Source organism: Entelurus aequoreus, linkage group LG26 (genome assembly GCF_033978785.1).
Source record: "Entelurus aequoreus isolate RoL-2023_Sb linkage group LG26, RoL_Eaeq_v1.1, whole genome shotgun sequence".
In the NCBI taxonomy this organism is placed as follows: Eukaryota; Metazoa; Chordata; class Actinopteri; order Syngnathiformes; family Syngnathidae; genus Entelurus; species Entelurus aequoreus.
In genome coordinates, this window is record NC_084756.1 from 30,454,420 (window position 1) to 30,473,792 (window position 19,373).

General features: G+C 38.0%; 1 protein-coding gene across 2 annotated transcripts in view; it reads right to left on the reverse strand.

The window, feature by feature from the left end:
- The window catches only part of LOC133643496 (cadherin-22-like), a 1,271,581-nt gene that overhangs the window by 1,180,071 nt on the left and 72,137 nt on the right, over positions 1-19,373 (reverse strand). For both annotated transcript variants that reach the window (XM_062038118.1, XM_062038117.1), the window contains exon 2: positions 5,099-5,332. The gene's annotated coding sequence lies outside the window, so the exon portion shown is untranslated. The remainder of the gene's footprint in view (positions 1-5,098; positions 5,333-19,373) is intronic.

Sequence of the window (19,373 nt, forward strand, 5' to 3'; positions counted from 1 at the left end):
AGAGAGTTGTGTGAGCTGAGAGGTATCTGAGCAAAATTGTCTTTAATGATTGTCTGTAATTGTTTGTTGTGTAACTTGTCCTGTGTTGTACTGTATTGTGTTCATTTTAAATGTATTTGGTAGCCCTTGAAAACGAGATGCTGCATCTCAAGGGGTTTTCCGTTAATAAATTCAAATTTCTACAATTTCAGAATGTGCTAGTTTTATTTTTAAACAAATAAAACAATCTGAAGTTGTCTTTATTTTTAAGTTATCGTGCCGTGATTTTACCAGTCCGGCCCACTTGGGAGTAGATTTTTTTCCATGTGGCCCCCCATCTAAAATGAGTTAGACACCCCTGATATAAAGCATGCATAACTCCATGCATTGTGAATTATTGGTTCATAACCCTTGAAATATGCAAAGACAAACTAATAAATGCAAGCCAGCCATCCCATGATTGTATTCAGAAAGTATAAATAACGACAAATAAAGATAGAAAACTATTAACCGCAACATGCAAGTGTTAAAAAACTAATACAATAACATTATCTGTACAATTTTAGAAAGTACTAGTTGTATTTTTAAACAAAGAAAACAATCTAAAGTTGTCTTTATTTTTAAGTTATCGTGCCGTGATTTTACCAGTCCGGCCCACTTGGGAGTAGATGTGCATGTAGATGCATTGGGAATTATTGGTTCATAACCCTTGAAATATGCAAGACAAACTAATAAATGCAAGCCAGCCATCCCATGATTGTGTTCAGAAAGTATAAATAACGACAAATAAAGATGGAATACAATTACAACATGTATGTGTAAAAAAACAACATTATGATCTGTACAATTTCAGAATGTGCTAGTTCTATTTTTAAACAAAGAAAACAATCTGAAGTTGTCTTTATTTTTAAGTTATCGTGTCGTGATTTTACCAGTCTGGCCCACTTGGGAGTAGATTTTTCTCCACGTGGCCCCCCATCTAAAATGAGTTTGACACCCCTGATATAAAACATGCATAAATCCATGCATTGGGAATTATTGGTTCATAACCCTTGAAATATGCAAAGACAAACTAATAAATGCAAGCCAGTCACCCAATGATTGTGTTCAGAAAGTATAAATAATGACAAATAAAGATAGAATACTATTAACCGCAACATGCAAGTGTAAAAAAAAACAAAAAAACATTATGATCTGTACAATTTCATAATGTTCTAGTTCTATTTTTAAACAAATAAAACAATCTGAAGTTGTCTTTATTTTTAAGTTATCGTGCCGTGATTTTACCAGTCCGGCCCACTTGGGAGTAGATTTGCATGTAGATGCATTGGGAATTATTGGTTCATAGACCTTGAAATATGCAAGACAAACTAATAAATGCAAGCCAGCCATCCCATGATTGTGTTCAGAAAGTATAAATAACGACAAATAAAGATAGAAAACTATTAACCGCAACATGTTAGTTTAAAAAAACAAAAAAAAAACAATAATATGTACAATTTCAGAATGTGCTAGTTCTATATTTTTTTAAAGAAAACAAAGTTGTCTTTATTTTTAAGTTATCGTGCCGTGATTTTACCAGTCCGGCCCACTTGGGAGTAGATGTGCATGTAGATGCATTGGGAATTATTGGTTCATAACCCTTGAAATATGCAAAGACAAACTAATAAATGCAAGCCAGCCATCCCATGATTGTGTTCAGAAAGTATAAATAACGACAAATAAAGATAGAAAACTATTAACCGCAACATGTAAGTGTAAAAAGAAAAAACATTATAATCTGTACAATTTCAGAATGTGATAGTTCTATTTTTAAACAAAGAAAACAATATAAAGTTGTCTTTAGTTTTAAGTTATCGTGCCATGATTTTACCAGTCTGGCCCACTTGGGAGTAGATGTGCATGTAGATGCATTGGGAATTATTGGTTCATAACCCTTGAAATATGCAAGACAAACTAATAAATGCAAGCCAGCCATCCCATTATTGAGTTCAGAAAGTATAAATAACGACAAATAAAGATAGAAAACTATTAACCGCAAAATGTACGTTTAAAAAAAAAAAAAAAAAACAACATTATAATATGTACAATTTCAGAATGTGCTAGTTCTATTTTTTTTAAAGAAAACAAAGTTGTCTTTATTTTTAAGTTATCGTGCCGTGATTTTACCAGTCCGGCCCACTTGGGAGTAGATTTGCATGTAGATGCATTGGGAATTATTGGTTCATAACCCTTGAAATATGCAAGACAAACTAATAAATGCAAGCCAGTCATCCCATGATTGTGTTCAGAAAGTGTAAATAACGACAAATAAAGATAGAATACTATTAACCGCAACATGCAAGTGTAAAAAAACTAAAACAATAACATTATCTGTACAATTTCAGAAAGTACTAGTTGTATTTTTAAACAAATAAAACAATCTGAAGTCGTCTTTATTTTTAAGTTATCGTGCCGTGATTTTACCAGTCCGGCCCACTTGGGAGTAGATTTGCATGTAGATGCATTGGGAATTATTGGTTCATAACCCTTGAAATATGCAAAGACAAACTAATAAATGCAAGCCAGTCATCCCATGATTGTGTCCAGAAAGTATAAATAACGACAAATAAAGATAGAATACTATTAACCGCAACATGTAAGTGTAACAAAACTAAAACAATAACATTATCTGTACAATTTCAGAAAGTACTAGTTGTATTTTTAAACAAAGAAAACAATCTAAAGTTGTCTTTATTTTTAAGTTATCATGCCGTGATTTTACCAGTCCGGCCCACTTGGGAGTAGATTTGCATGTAGATGCATTGGGAATTATTGGTTCATAACCCTTGAAATATGCAAAGACAAACTAATAAATGCAAGCCAGCCATCCCATGATTGTATTCAGAAAGTATAAATAACGACAAATAAAGATGGAATACAATTACAACATGTATGTGTAAAAAAACAACATTATGATCTGTACAATTTCAGAATGTGCTAGTTCTATTTTTAAACAAAGAAAACAATCTGAAGTTGTCTTTATTTTTAAGTTATCGTGCCGTGATTTTACCAGTGCGGCCCACCTGGGAGTAGATTTTTCTCCACGTGGCCCCCGATCTAAAATGAGTTTGACACCCCTGATATAAAGCATGCATAAATCCACGCATTGGGAATTATTGGTTCATAACCCTTGAAATATGCAAAGACAAACTAATAAATGCAAGCCAGTCATCCCATGATTGTGTTCAGAAAGTATAAATAATGACAAATAAAGATAGAATACTATTAACTGCAACATGTAAGTATAAAAAAAAATAAAAAAACATTATGATCTGTACAATTTCAGAATGTGCTCGTTCTATTTTTAAACAAAGAAAAACAATCTGAAGTTGTCTTTAGTTTGAAGTTATTTTACCAGTCCGGCCATACTTGTAGATGCATGAGTCCATTCATTGGGAATTATTGGTTCATAACCCTTGAAATATGCAAAAACAAACTAATAAATGCAAGCCAGCCATCCCACGATTGTGTTCAGAAAGTATAAATAATGACAAATAAAGATAGAGTACTATTAACTGCAACATGTAAGTGTAACAAAACAAAAAAAAGCAACAACATTATGATCTGTACAATTTCAGAATGTGCTAGTTCTATTTTTAAACAAATAAAACAACCTGAAGTTGTCTTTATTTTTAAGTTATCGTGCCGTGATTTTACCAGTCCGGCCCACTTGGGAGTAGATTTGCATGTAGATGCATTGGGAATTATTGGTTCATAACCCTTGAAATATGCAAGACAAACTACTAAATGCAAGCCAGTCATCCAATGATTTTGTTCAGAAAGTATAAATAACGACAAATAAATATAGAATACTATTAACTGCAACATGCAAGTGTAAAAAAACTAAAACAATAACATTATCTGTACAATTTCAGAAAGTACTAGTTGTATTTTTAAACAAAGAAAACAATCTAAAGTTGTCTTTATTTTTAAGTTATCGTGCCGTGATTTTACCAGTCCGGCCCACCTGGGAGTAGATGTGCATGTAGATGCATTGGGAATTATTGGTTCATAACCCTTGAAATATGCAAAGACAAACTAATATATGCAAGCCAGCCATCCCATGATTGTGTTCAGAAAGTATAAATAACGACAAATAAAGACAGAAAACTATTAACCGCAACATGCAAGTGTAAAAAAACTAATAAAATAACATTATCTGTACAATTTCAGAAAGTACTAGTTGTATTTTTAAACAAAGAAAACAATCTAAAGTTGTCTTTATTTTTAAGTTATCGTGCCGTGATGTTACCAGTCCGGCCCACTTGGGAGTAGATTTGCATGTAGATGCATTGGGAATTATTGGTTCATAACCCTTGAAATATGCAAAGACAAACTACTAAATGCAAGCCAGCTATCCCATGATTGTGTTCAGAAAGTATAAATAATGACAAATAAAGATAGAAAACTATTAACCGCAACATGTAAGTATAAAAAAAATAAAAAAAACATTATGATCTGTACAATTTCAGAATGTGCTCGTTCTATTTTTAAACAAAGAAAAACAATCTGAAGTTGTTTTTAGTTTGAAGTTATTTTACCAGTCCGGCCCACTTGGGAGTAGAAGTGCATGTAGATGCATGAGTCCACGCATTTGGGAATTATTGGTTCATAACCCTTGAAATATGCAAACACAAACTAATAAATGCAAGCCAGCCATCCCACGATTGTGTTCATTCTGCTGACACACTGTGGAGTCTAACCAAGAGTGAACATCCATTCGGGCCCCATTAAACTGTACAATGACGAATTAGGCGTGCAAACGCATGCAGTGTGCAGCCAGACGAACATGACAGCAGTTCACTTTTCTGCATATTGCCGTCACTTTCAGAACAAGTCTTTTAACGGTGGCACAAGTCCAAGTTGCCACGACCGACCGAAACGCATCCTGACGGCGCATCAAGTGGCTGCAGCGCCGCTTTCCTGCGCATCCTTCCACGCCGCATTCTTCTGCACCAATAAGTGAAGTGCGTGCAAGTGGCAACAAGTTGCACCGAATTGCCACGAAAAAGCTGCACATTCTGCACACAAAAAAAAAAAAAAAAAAAAAAAAAAAAAAAAAAAAGTGCTTCCTTACCTTTTGCTGTCCACGTCCACGGCGGCAGGACTCAACAGGAGCGCGCCTCTGCACGGCTGCGACGTGTGTATGAAATCCCGTGGTGGTGGAAAATGGAGTGCAAGCCAACCATATCCACCCACACCACCCACCCTCGCTTGTCTTGCGTCCACGCCGCGCGTCTGGCGCAGGACGAGGCGAGCCGCTCTTTGGCACCGCGCGATATACGCAGCCCCTGGTGGTGATGGGAGGGATCTACACGCAGAGTGGGGGAGAGAGAGACAGAGAGAGAGAGAGAGAGGTTTCACACAGCAGCTTTATTTCCATAAAAGTAGACTTATTTCTGCACAATTACTTTATTTACTCAACTGCAGAGAGCACCGGGGGGTCCAGTAAAAGTAAAGAAAAAAACCCCTTCTTCAAAATGTGTTGTTACTGTAAACCAGTGGTTCTCAAACTTTTTTTTGTCATCCCCCATTTTGGACAAGGGGGAGTTTTCAAGCCCCACCTGCCCCCATCGCCCCAACAGAACGCTAATGCCAAGCTTAGCATTTTCAAATTTATTGAACATCAAGTTGTATACATTCAAACTCAATCACATAAAATAACATCAAGTTCAATAATAAATAAAATAACTGTGCAGCTGTGGTATAACTTGCATCAAGTTCAATAATAAATAAAATAACGTGCACCAAGTTCAATAATAAATCAAACAAAAGTGTTATAACTTGCATCAAGTTCAATAATAAATCAAAAAAGGTGTTATAACTTGCATCAAGTTCAATAATAAATCAAATAAGTGTTATAACTTGCATCAAGTTTAATAATAAATCAAATAAAAGTGTTATAACTTGCATCAAGTTCAATAATAAATAAAATAAGTGTTATAATTTGCATCAAGTTCAATAATAAATAAAATAAAAGTGCCACTTTGCAATCTTTGCAAAAAAAAAAAAGGAGGAGCTATGCATTTGGCAAGACAGGGCAAGTGAACATGAGTTTTACAGTACTCCAGCATTAGTGGCTGCAATGAGCCTGTTTTGCACTGCACAGCTTTTCAAATCGGGGTTGCAGGCTTGACACTGCCACTCTTAGCCTGCTACCCATCCGCGCGAACGTTTGTTCCGCTTAGCCCCGCCCCCATTAGTTACTGTTGCTATGTCTGTCAAACTTTCGCTCCTACCTAGAAATTTAAAGCCTGAAGGAAAAATAAGTAATTTACATTTATTTATAAAGCGGATTTCACAGACAGAATCACAAAGTGATTTACAGTGTGTATAGAAAATGAAAGCATAGTAAAAAAAAAAAAAATCTAAGAATATAAAAAAAACACATTTTAACTGAAATTTCCTCCAGTTCCTCACGCCCCACCTGTCATGTCTCTATTCCCCACCAGTGGGGCGCGCCCCACACTTTGAGAAACGCTGCTGTAAACTTACTTTTTTTTACAAGGTTAAATAATGTATAGTTTGTATTTTGGTAGCGGTACTAAAATTATTCCGGTACTTTTTTAAATAAAAGGGGACCACCAAAAAAATTGCAATTGTATTCCCTATTTTAAGTGTACACAAAATGAAGGTGTCAGTTGCTGTACTTGGGTGATTAATTTGAAAATGTATTTTTGTTTGTGGATTGTATGCAACATGTTGTGTTCCCTGGTTTTCAGTTTACATGGGTGAAGGTGTGTGTTGCTGAGCCCGATCTGGACATAATCTGAACTGGACCTGGTTTTAAGAACCCTTTTGAACAATCTGATTTCATTGACAACCTGGTCTAGTGAAGATAGGGTCCTTTTTTTATTATTATTTTTGTTTATTTTATTATTATTTTTTTAAATTACTATTTTAGATAAGATATAATAGGATAAATACATTAAAAAAAAATATTTTTTCTTGAATAAAAAAGAAAGTAAAACAATGTAAAAACAATTACATAAAAAATAGTAATTAATGAAAATGTTAGTGGACAAGCAGCACACACAATCAGGTGTATTAGTGTTGTAACGATACCAATATTTTGGTACCGGTACTAAAATGATTTCGGTACTTTTCTTAATAAAGGGGACCACAAAAAAAATCTTAGGGTACATTAAACATGTTTATTATTGCAGTTAAGTCCTTAAATAAAATAGTGAACATACTAGACAACTTGTCTTTTATTAGTAAGTAAACAAACAAAGGCTCCTAATTTAGTCTGCTGACATATGCAGTAACATATTGTGTCATTTATCATTCTATTATTTTGTCAACATTATTAAGAACAAGTGGTAGAAAATGAATTATTAATGTACTTGTTCATTTACTGTTAATATCTGCTTACTTTCTCTTTTAACATGTTCTATCTACACTTCTGTTAGAATGTAATAATCAATTATTCTTCTGTTGTTTGGATGCTTTACATTAGTTTTGGATGATACCACACATTTGGGTATCAATCCGATACCAAGTCGTTACAGGATCATACATTGGTCATATTCAAAGTCCTCATGTGTACATGGACATATTTCCTGAGTTTATAAACATAATATTAAAATAAATATATAAAACGAAAGAAGACGTTGTGATGCCAAATATCGACGTAATCATAGTATCGACTAGATACGGGACCGGTACTTTTCAGAGGCGGTATAGTACCGAATATGATTCATTAGTATCGCTGTACTATACTAATACCGGTATACCGTACAACCCTAGTTTGTATAGGATGTCTGTTTTAGTAGATTAATGGAGGTTAATTGAGGAAAACTATGATGTATGCATTGTTACAGTAGTTTATTTAGTATTTTCATATTTTATAAAGTTTATAATATATTTTATTCATGTATTTATTTGACAGGGATAGGCTCCAGCACCCCCCGCCACCCCGAAAGGGACAAGCGGTAGAAAATGGATGGGATGGATGGATGGAGTACGATTAAACATTGCTACTGTTGTGTCTGACCAGTCTTCCTCTCAGGGAATAAAAGTCAGTGGTCGATACCAAGTTCTTTCGGATGACATATATGTTGAGTAAGAAGGACCACCAAGACAGAATAGGAATATTATCAAGTTTTACTAAAGCTTTAGGAGACCAGTCTTACAGTGCGTTAATAGCGGCATCAAGAAGCGGTCTAAAAATCAAACGGGAAGAGACAGCTTATAGAGTACGAAAACAGCCCCCCTCCCGCCCAGAAAGGAATACAGTCTCATTGTTCTAATACAGATAAGGTAAAAAGGGGAGTACATCATACTCCCAATACACATTCCAACGCCTTCAAGGTAAAGCACAAAATTTTACTAGCGGACATAAGATACAAGCACAAAGTGTACACATGAGAAAATATTAGCTGCTTTGAACATGACTATGAATAAAGAAAAAACTCTTAAAAATGTATGCATTCTCAACACTACCCATAGGTAACGGATGTCAAAGTACATATGACTTATTTTTAGCAAATAAAAATCCACCGTTTTTATAAGCCACAGGGTACAAAGCGTGGGAAAAAAGTAGTTGATGGAATTGATGGTATATGTATATATTTTTTAAGTACTTTAATTGTTAGTAGTCCATTATGTTGCATTGCACAAAACAATACAACCTACTGTATTGTACCATTTCCTGTCTTAAAGTTAGTTTTCCTTTTTAAAAGTGTTAAATGTTAAAACCACTTAAAATTACAATTAATTTCAACAGGTGACGTCGGTTTGCGGTACCAGCGTTTTGAGATGAGAACGAAGTAACCTTGTAAGTTGAGGTACTACCGAATAATAAAATATGGTTACTACAATGGAAAATAGGTGTATTCGACTGTCTGACAACTTTGGAAGTGTTGAAAACTGACTATGTAGTAAAATAAAAATGAACAAACATAATTTATTGTTTTTATTGTTTTTACTGTACATGAATATACACTATATTGCCAAAAGTATTTGGCCACCTGCCTTGACTAACATATGAACTTGAAGTGCCATCCCATTCCTAACCCATAGGGTTCAATATGATGTCGGTCCACCTTTTGCAGCTATTACAGCTTCAACTCTTCTCTGAAGGCTGTCCACAAGGTTGCAAAGTGTGTTTATAGGAATTTTCCACCATTCTTCCAAAAGTGCATTGGTGAGGTCACACACTGATGTTGGTGGAGAAGGCCTGGCTCTCAGTCTCCGTTCTAATTCATCCCAAAGGTGTTCTATCGGGTTCAGGTCAGGACTCTGTGCAGGCCAGTCAAGTTCATCCACACCAGACTCTGCCATCCATGTCTTTAGGGACCTTGCTTTGTGCACAGTCATGTTGGAAGAGGAAGGGAAAGGGGCCCGCTCCAAACTGTTCACACCCTGGAACTAAGGGGCCAAGCCCAACTCCTGAAAAACAACCACACACCATAATTCCTCCTCCACCAAATTTCACACTCGACACAATGCAGTCCAAAATGTACCGTTCTAGCAACCTCCAAACCCAGACTCGTCCATCATATTGCCAGTTATTCATCAGTCCAGAGAAGGCATCTCCACTGCTCTAGAGTCCAGTGGCGACCACTGCATCCCACGCTTTGCATTGGACTTGGTGATGTACGGCTTAGATGCAGCTGCACGGCCATGGGAACCCATTCCATGAAGCTCTCTGCGTACTGTACGTGGGCTAATCGGAAGGTCACATGAAGCTCTGTAGCAACTGACTGTGCAGAAAGTCGGCGACCTCTTTGCACTATGCGCTTCAGCGTCCGCTGACCCCTCTCTGTCAGTTTACGTGGCCTACCACTTGGTGGCTGAGTTGCTGTTGTTCCCAAACTATTCCATTATCTTATAATAAAGCCGACATCTGACTTTGGAATATGTGTATATGTATGTGTGTACAGTGAATGTATATGTACAGTATGTGTATATGTATGTTTGTACAGTGAATGTATATGTACATGTATGTGTATATGTATGTTTGTACAGTGAATGTATATGTACATGTATGTGTATATGTATGTTTGTACAGTGAATGTATATGTACATGTATGTGTATATGTATGTTTGTACAGTGAATGTATATGTGCATGTATGTGTATATGTATGTTTGTACAGTGAATGTATATGTACATGTATGTGTATATGTATGTTTGTACAGTGAATGTATATGTACAGTATGTGTATATGTATGTTTGTACAGTGAATGTATATGTACATGTATGTGTATATGTATGTGTGTACAGTGAATGTATATGTACAGTATGTGTATATGTATGTTTGTACAGTGAATGTATATGTACATGAATGTGTATATGTATGTTTGTACAGTGAATGTATAAGTACATGTATGTGTGTACAGTGAATGTATATGTACAGTATGTATAAATGTATGTTTGTACAGTGAATGTATATGTACATGTATGTGTATATGTATGTTTGTACAGTGAATGTATAAGTACATGTATGTGTGTACAGTGAATGTATATGTACAGTATGTATAAATGTATGTTTGTACATAAAACTTACAGCCACAGGCTAATTTGCAACCAAACATATCCCACCAGTCTGCCGTTCGTTCGAGGCCTTATCCAAAACCGTCGTTCAACATAGCTATGGTGCCGTCTTCGATGTGTTGTAACCGGAATAGCTGCAATCGCGCGTTTCCTTCTTTAAAAGGAGTGATTTCCGCAAGCGTCTGTTATGAAGCTGGCTGTGGCGCATTCTTTCTGACGTCACTTCCTGTGTGGGGCGCGGTCTTTTTGGCGTCACTTCCTCTCCGAACTCAGTTTGTAAACGATCGTTGAGTCCATACAAAGCTGAGAGCCGGAGAGTCAAGAAATACACGGCGCACTTACCCGGGTAAAAAAAATTATCCAAGGAGGGGGACCTTAAACCATGGTTTAGTGTGGCTGACACAGGGCTCAGGCTAAATAATTATTCGTTTAAGGAGTTATCCGGCGTAATGTAGACAGGGCCTCAAACTCTCGCGCAACACCGTTCACCCTCCAGCTCTCTCACAGATGACACACAACAAAGTTTCCCTCAAAGGCACACACACACAAATCACAGTACTTTAATTTAATTCCACATGCTAACATGCTAAAGCTTTTAAGTGTTGTACATGCATACAAATGGGGTTGTTTTTAAGTAAATTTTTTCCCCACTGACTTAGTTCTCCTCTTGTTAAAAATAATTGTTGTTTGCTTTGTGCACAATAAATAAACAGGTTAGTTCTTTTGATTGATTGAGACTTTTATTAGTAGATTGCACAGCACAGTACATATTCCGTACAATTGACCACTAAATGTTAACACCCGAATAAGTTTTTCAACTTGTTTAAGTCTGGGTCCACGTTAATCAATTCATGGTAAAGTATATATATATTGGGAGTATAGTATGTTCTCCCTTACAACAAGCTATCCATACACTTGGGTAAAACGGAATCCATCCTATTTGGGTCCCACATCAACCTTAAGAAAGTCAATGACTTCACTATAAAAGTGGGTGACATTGTTATCACCAGGAAAGATGAGGTCACCTACCTAGGTTCCATTCTAGAGGCTAACCTTTCCTGTGATAAAATGGCAACCAAGGTAATCAAAAAGGTCAACCAACGAACGAGATTTCTCTATAGAATCTCTTCTCTGGTCAACAAAAGAACCATGAAGATTCTGGCGGGAACTCTCGTTCAACCCTTTTTCGATTACGCATGCACCTCCTGGTACCCTAGCACCTCCAAAACCCTCAAATCTAGACTCCAAACATCTCAGAACAAGCTAGTCAGCTTACTTCTAGACCTCCACTCCAGATCACACCTCACCCCAACCCACTTCTCCAAAGTGGGCTGGCTCAAGGTGGAGGACAGAGTAAAACAACTTGCACTGAGCCTAGTCTATAAAATCCGCTACACCTCCCTGATACCGAAGTACATGTCAAACTACTTCCTTAACGTAAATGACCGCCATAACCATAACACCAGGGGGTGCTCCACTAACCACGTTAAACCCAGATTCCGATCTAACAAAGGTCTTAACTCATTCTCTTTCTATGCCACATCAATGTGGAATGCGCTCCCAACAGGTGTAAAAGAAAGGGCATCTCTATCATCCTTCAAAACTGTACTAAAACAACACCTCCAGGCAACTTCAACCCTAAACTAACACCCTCCCTTCTACATCATACCTCTTCGGATTGTAAATAATCAAATGTAAATAATCAAATGGAGACACTTTTTTTTATACTTTCTGATCTCTCTCTCTCTATGTCCACCACTTGCTGTACATATCCTACCAAGTCAGCCCTACACTGTTCCAATGTCCATTTCTCTGATGATGCAATTTTTGATGACTGAAGTGTTGATACCAACCAATCCTAAACCCGCCACCTCCATATCCCACACCCCGGATTGTAAATAATGTGTAAATAATTCATTGTATATACTCTGATGATTATCTTGTGTGATGACTGTATTATGATGATAGTATATATCTGTATCATGAATCAATTTAAGTGGACCCCGACTTAAACAAGTTGAAAAACTTATTCGGGTGTTACCATTTAGTGGTCAATTGTACGGAATATGTACTTCACTGTGCAATCTACTAATAAAAGTTTCAATCAATCAATCAAAAACCCTAACCAACATTATGAAATATTCTACATACAGTAAGCTATATACAGTATGGTAGTAAGCTAGATTTGTAGCCACAGATGCTACAAATCTAGGTATGCTGACAGAAACAAACATTCATTCACAACAAAGCTACTTTAGAGAAATAAACCTAAATCATTCAGTATATCGAATGATTTGTGTTAAAAAACATAAGAAAATACAAATAGTATTGGTAATATTTCATACTATTTGTCTCAGCTCAATAACACAAACATCAACTAAATATTCTCCTGTGAGTAAAACTATATCTGCACAACAGTTTTGTCTGGATGCAATAGATGTAATCTTTAGACAATGAGGTGAAGGATCCCCTACTCGGCATCCCACTGATAATGATTAGCATACGAAAGACCAAATCACAGCAAGTCAGGCATACCTTTGAAAACTGTTGTGTGAAGTTCCTTGCTTGCACACGGTATTCAGTTTCCGCATACTCCCGCATACGGCCTTTTTCATCCAGCGATATCGTTTACCGTTTATATCACGCAACCCTAGCTACTACAAACTTCTAACACGACTGCACCATCTTAGAATTCTAAGCACAGACAGTCCCAGAGTGCAGAGAATAAAACAAACTGATCTTAAATCAGTCTCTCTGGCTCTCAACAAAGGCGAACGCTTTCCTTCTCTCTCACTTGTCTCTCCTGCTTATGCTTCTTTTGTCTTGTCTTAACTTTCTTCAAGCCTCTTTTTGCACTGCTCTCTAAAATCTAAACAATTGAATTGATTAACTGCCCTTTCAACAAAATTGACAGGATCTTGACAAGAAGCATGGGTTCGGGGAAACCTGCCTGTCCTGAAGTACGTTTGTTGTTGACACACGATGGACTCTTGGGGGATGCTTGGTGATTCTTTCAGGTGGGACGTTGAAGACATTTACCTATTCGGAACCATGATAACAGGACATCTGCTGATGGAGTAAGCGTTGCCCGGGTGTATCGACAAATCGGAAAATGCTGGCAGCTGTTCAAGGTACCTCAAAGCTGCCATAAATGACTGAAGGATGGGCAAAGCCGTGGGCAGTCAGACTTTTGTGATTTTGGAATAAATCACAAACTGGACAACATCTTGGTGTAGCTGTCTGCTCTGCGAAGTATGATGAATTTCAGAACCGGAAATAGACAACTAAAAAGAAATGTTTAAATGTGTTTCTAATCTGGATTGTTGTCCCTGGCTCGAGCTCCCTGGCAAGGTCGACACACACCTATTGTTTGTTGACTTTTGTAAGACTAACTGGCTGTGTCGTTGAAAGTCTCGAGTTGTGTGTCATAATATGTATGTGGGCTTTGCTCCAGGGTTTTGTTTTTTTCTGGTCTCAAACTACATTCCATCAGTTTAGTGATTTTCTTTTTTAGACAACACGTTTGGTAAAGTCAGACCCTGAATCGGTAGGCTGATCCTGCATCAGAACAACGGAACAGCTACTCGTTCCCAAGCAGACTACAGAGGAAATGTTCCCTGAAGATAGTCTCATATCGAAGCCGTGGAGCGAGTAAGTTATTTATGAGGCTTCAGAATAAGAATGCCCTTCCCTTGCCACTGATTCAATTACGTTGCATTAGTTTTATGAATCATTGCATGATCGCATCCATGTGAATTAAACACATTAAATCCAGCTAAATAATTATTTACAAATGAAGGCTTTCATGTATAATTTAACTCAGAAGCATTATAAGAGTTGATCATAATTTCCGGGGTAACGCTTGAACGAAACACAATCGGTTCTTTGTTTTTAATTCGTGGGTGAACACACTGCCCACAAAAAGTTAAAGGCCTACTTAAATGATTTTTTTTTATTTAAACGGGAATAGCAGATCCATTATATGTGTCATACTTGATCATTTCACGATATTGCCATATTTTTGCTGAAAGGATTTAGTAGAGAACAACGACAATAAAGTTCGCAACTTTTGGTCGCTGATAAAAAAAAGTAGCGTGACGTCACAAGCTGGAGTGCTGCTCACATTTCCCTATTGTTACACCACCAGCGAGAGAAATTCGGACCGAGAAAGCGACGATTACCCCATTAATTTGAGCGAGGATGAAAGATTTGTGGATGAGGAAAGTGAGAGTGAAGGACTATAGTGCAGTGCAGGACGTATCTTTTTTCGCTCTGACCGTAACTTAGGTACAAGGGTTCATTGGATTCCACACTCTCTCCTTTTTCTATTGTGGATCACAGATTTGTATTTTAAACCACCTCGGATACTATATCCTCTTGAAAATGAGAGTCGAGAACGCGAAATGGACATTCGCAGTGACTTTTATCTCCACGACAATACATCGGCGAAACACTTTAGCTACGGAGCTAACGTGATAGCATCGGGCTCAAATGCAGATATAAACAAAAGAAATAAACCCCTGACTGGAAGGATAGACAGAAGATCAACAATACTATTAAACCATGGACATGTAACTACACGGTTAATGCTTTCCAGCTTGGCGAAGATTAACAATGCTGTTGCTAACGACGCCATTGAAGCTAACTTAGCAACGGGACCTCACAGAGCTATGATAAAAACATTAGCGCTCCACCTACGCCAGCCAGCCCTCATCTGCTCATCAACACCCGTGCTCACCTGCGTTCCAGCGATCGACGGAAGGACGAAAGACTTCACCCGATCATCCGTGCGGTCGGCGGCTAGCGTCGGCTAGCGCGTCTGCTATCCAAGTCAAAGTCCTCCTGGTTGTGTTGCTACAGCCAGCCGCTAATACACCGATCCCACCTTCAACTTTCTTCTTTGCAGTCTCCATTGTTCATTAAACAAATTGCAAAAGATTCACCAACACATATGTCCAGAATACTGTGGAATTTTGAGATGAAAACAGAGCTTTTTTGTATTGGATTCAAAGGTGTACCAATACTTCCGCTTAACTGGTGACGTCACTCGCATACGTCATCATACAAAGACGTTTTCAACCTGGAGTTTAGCGGGAAATTTCAAATTGCACTTTATAAGTTAACCCGGCCGTATTGGCATGTGTTGCAATGTTAAGATTTCATCATTGATATATAAACTATCAGACTGCGTGGTCGCTAGTAGTGGCTTTCAGTAGGCCTTTAAGGATTTTCCGCTTTTGAGTGAAATTTCAGGATGGATGTAAAAATGCACCATAACTTTTACAGGTGAACTTCATTTGACTATCTGTACAATTTTGAACACACACATCTAACTCTTCAATTTCTCTTGACTTTTTGCACAACTTGCTGTCCAACAAGGAACTGAACGGTCAAATTTGCAACTGTGTGATCCATGAATGCACCAATACATTTGATATGATGAAGCCAAAACAACACTTAAGAGTAGTTATAATGCAATAGATTTGATTCGAATAGCACTTTTGTGGTTCTTAACCTGGGTTCGATCGAACCCTAGGGGTTCGGTGAGTCGGCCTCAGGGGTTCGGCAGAGCCTCCGCCGCGGAGGTCAAGACACACCCGACTCATCATGTAAACAAAGACTTCTCCCTGTCAGCGTATTATGGATACCCCCTAACAATGTTCCCTCTAATTTTCCATATGTGTGAGCAAACGCAAAAACTCCTTGAGCATTCATGTGGAGCGCATGTGAGCACACCTGTCCCAAACCTGACTAAATAAGTTAAATGCTTTATTATTGTAATCAAATGACAGTAGTCATTTCAATGAGATTATTTTCTCATATAAGTGTTTTGGCCCACTTACAATGACTATAACATATTGTTTTTCATGAGCTGTGTACTAGGTGGGGGGTCCTGCTTTGGAAATAATGTGTATCCCTTTCAGATATCGCATTTAGTTCCCACTAAAACATTCACATGTTGCACAATGAGATGTAAACATGGGATTATGTGTACATTCCTGTAACTTTCCGTTTGTAAAATATATCTTTATTAGTATTTCTTTAATATAACAACATCATTTTATGATTATGGTTCGGGTTCGGTGAATGTGCATATGAAACTAGTGGGGTTCCGTACCTCCAACAAGGTTAAGAACCACTGTTCTAGACACTCAAAGCGCTTTGCAGACAACTGAGAACCCATCATTCATTCACTCCACATTCACACATTGATAGTGTTAAGTTAAATTTGTAGCCACAGCTGAACTTGAGGTAGACTTTGGCTCCTCCAACCACCACTAAGCATTCATCCACATACACCATACTTGCCAACCCTCCCGTTTTTAGTGGGAGACTCCCGGTATTCAGCGCCTCTCCCGATAACCTCCCGGCAGAAATTTTCTCCCGACAAACTCCCGGTATTCAGCCGGAGTTGGAGGCCACGCCCCCTCCAGCTCAATGCGGACCTGAGTGGAGACAGCCTGTTCTCACGTCCGCTTTCCCACAATATAAACAGCTTGCCTGCCCAATGACGTCATAACTGTAGAATGATCGAGGGCGAGTTCTTGGTTTCTTATGTGGGTTTATTGTTAGGCAGTTTCATTAACGTCCTCCCAGCGCGGTAACAACACACAACAACAGCAGTCACGTTTAGTCTACCGTAAAGCAGTTCGTCTGCCGTAAACAGCAATGTTGTGACACTCTTAAACAGGACAATACTGCCATCTACTGGATAGCCTCCAGAACACTGAAATTCAAGAATTTATTTTATTTATATGTATAATAAAATAAATATATATATATAGCTAGAATTCACTGAAAGTGAAGTATTTCATATATATATATATATATATATATATATATATATATATATATATATATATATATATATATATATATATATATATATATATATATATATATGAAATACTTCAGTTGGTGAATTCTAGCTTAAATACATTCCCCTCTTAACCACGCCCCCAACCACACCCCAAGCCCACCTCCGACCACGCCCCCCCCACCTCCCGATATCGGAGGTCTCAAGGTTGGCAAGTATGACATACACCAGGCCATGACTAGGATGGGGAAAGATGGAATCAAACCTGGAACTGTTAAGTTGCTGGCACGGCCGCACTAGCAACTAAGCCATAGCATCCTAGCGGTTCCCCACGGTACCTCTCCATTGCATGGCTTCAAACAGGAAGATCTCAAAGTGGAATGGCCACTGAGCTCAGGGTGTCAGAGGCACCGTTCACACTAAGGCAGACCTGGGCAAATTAAGGCCCGTTAAGCTTTTCAATCTGGCCCGCCGGACATTCCCAAATATATTTTTTTAGATCTTTAAAATGGAAACTGTAGCTGCCATTATGATGTGCATTGATGGTTTTCAAATTACCGGAAGTCTTGAACTATACAAAATATTTCAATGGTTGGAATCTCCACTTTTGCATGATGTACTAGTTACTATGGTAATCTAATTAGTTACTATGGTAATCTACGTCACAGCAGCTCAGACGAGGCACCAAGCAATGTGGGTGGGGAGCGTTTCCACAGAGCTTGAAAAGCGGGTGTCAGGGACAGACGCGGAAGGAGATTTTTACAACAAAGTTCTAAAGCTTAGTGATATATCAGATTGTAGGTGGGGGTTTTTTTTTACCCTTCGCGTTCAGTATTCGCTGTTTGTTGTATTTTTGTTGCGTTTCGCTTGATTGTAAAATATGTCAATCGCGAGGGCGTGTGACGTTTACATCAGTGACGTGCTGTCAGGGGAGGCAAGTGGGGCAGTGCCTCACCTTGCCACTAGAGGGGGTAACAGGCTTGAGATGTTCAAAAACGAAGCAATAAAATAAAAATAAGTTTTAATATTTAGACTAGAGATGTCCTTTAAGGACGAGTGACCATCCCTGTAAACAAACGGCCAAACCTTATAAACGAGTTGTGGCAACGTTCCCTACACATCGCCTGCTGCATGTTTCCTCACGTCGTGAACTCAGTCACAGCAAGACGCGGTGGAAAGAAAATGAAAGCAACATCTCCTCCACGGTATGGTTTTAGCGTAGGACAAATGCGTCCGTCTCCAATATTATCCACACCTGTAGTCATCTAATAGCAGCAGTGCGCTCTTGAACGCATGCGGAGACTCCACGGAAATGGAGCGAGGGGAAAGGGAGTTAAACGAAGTGCTTGGCTCCCTTTAGTCCGAGAGAAACTCTCTGGAGCAAAGCCTGTGTAGTTGCTTTCCGCCATGTTTCAAGCCAAACGACGTTAGGAAGTAAGCAATGTTGCCTAAAATGCATGCACATGTTTTTCGGTAATTACAAACTTGGTAACACTTTAGTATGGGGGGACATATGAACCATTAATTCGTTGCTTATTAACATGCAAATTAGTAACATATTGGCTGTTAATTAGTCATTATTAAGTACTTATTAATGCCTTATTCTGCACAGGCTTATTATACAACCAGTAAGCCATTAACTAAGAGTCTTCCCTAACGCTAACCCCAACTCCAACCCTCACCCTAACCCTGACCCTGACCCTAACCCTATGTTAATAAGCAACTAATTAATGGTTCATATGTTCCCCATACTAAAGTGTTACCAAAAATTTAAACAGTATTACTAACCGTCTTAAATTTTACCGCGGTTTATCATTATACCGTTTACCGTTTCATCCCTATCCACAAGTCACATGGTCCACAGGAAGTTGCATAATTCTCTGCAAGCCATGGAAAGGCAAACATTAAATCCACTTATTTACATGTATCTTTCTGTATATTATATGATATCGCAGGTTTAATATCTCAGCAAAGTTACCAAAATGATTTATGTTGTGCACTCAATGTTTATTCATCTTTAATCCATCCATCCATTT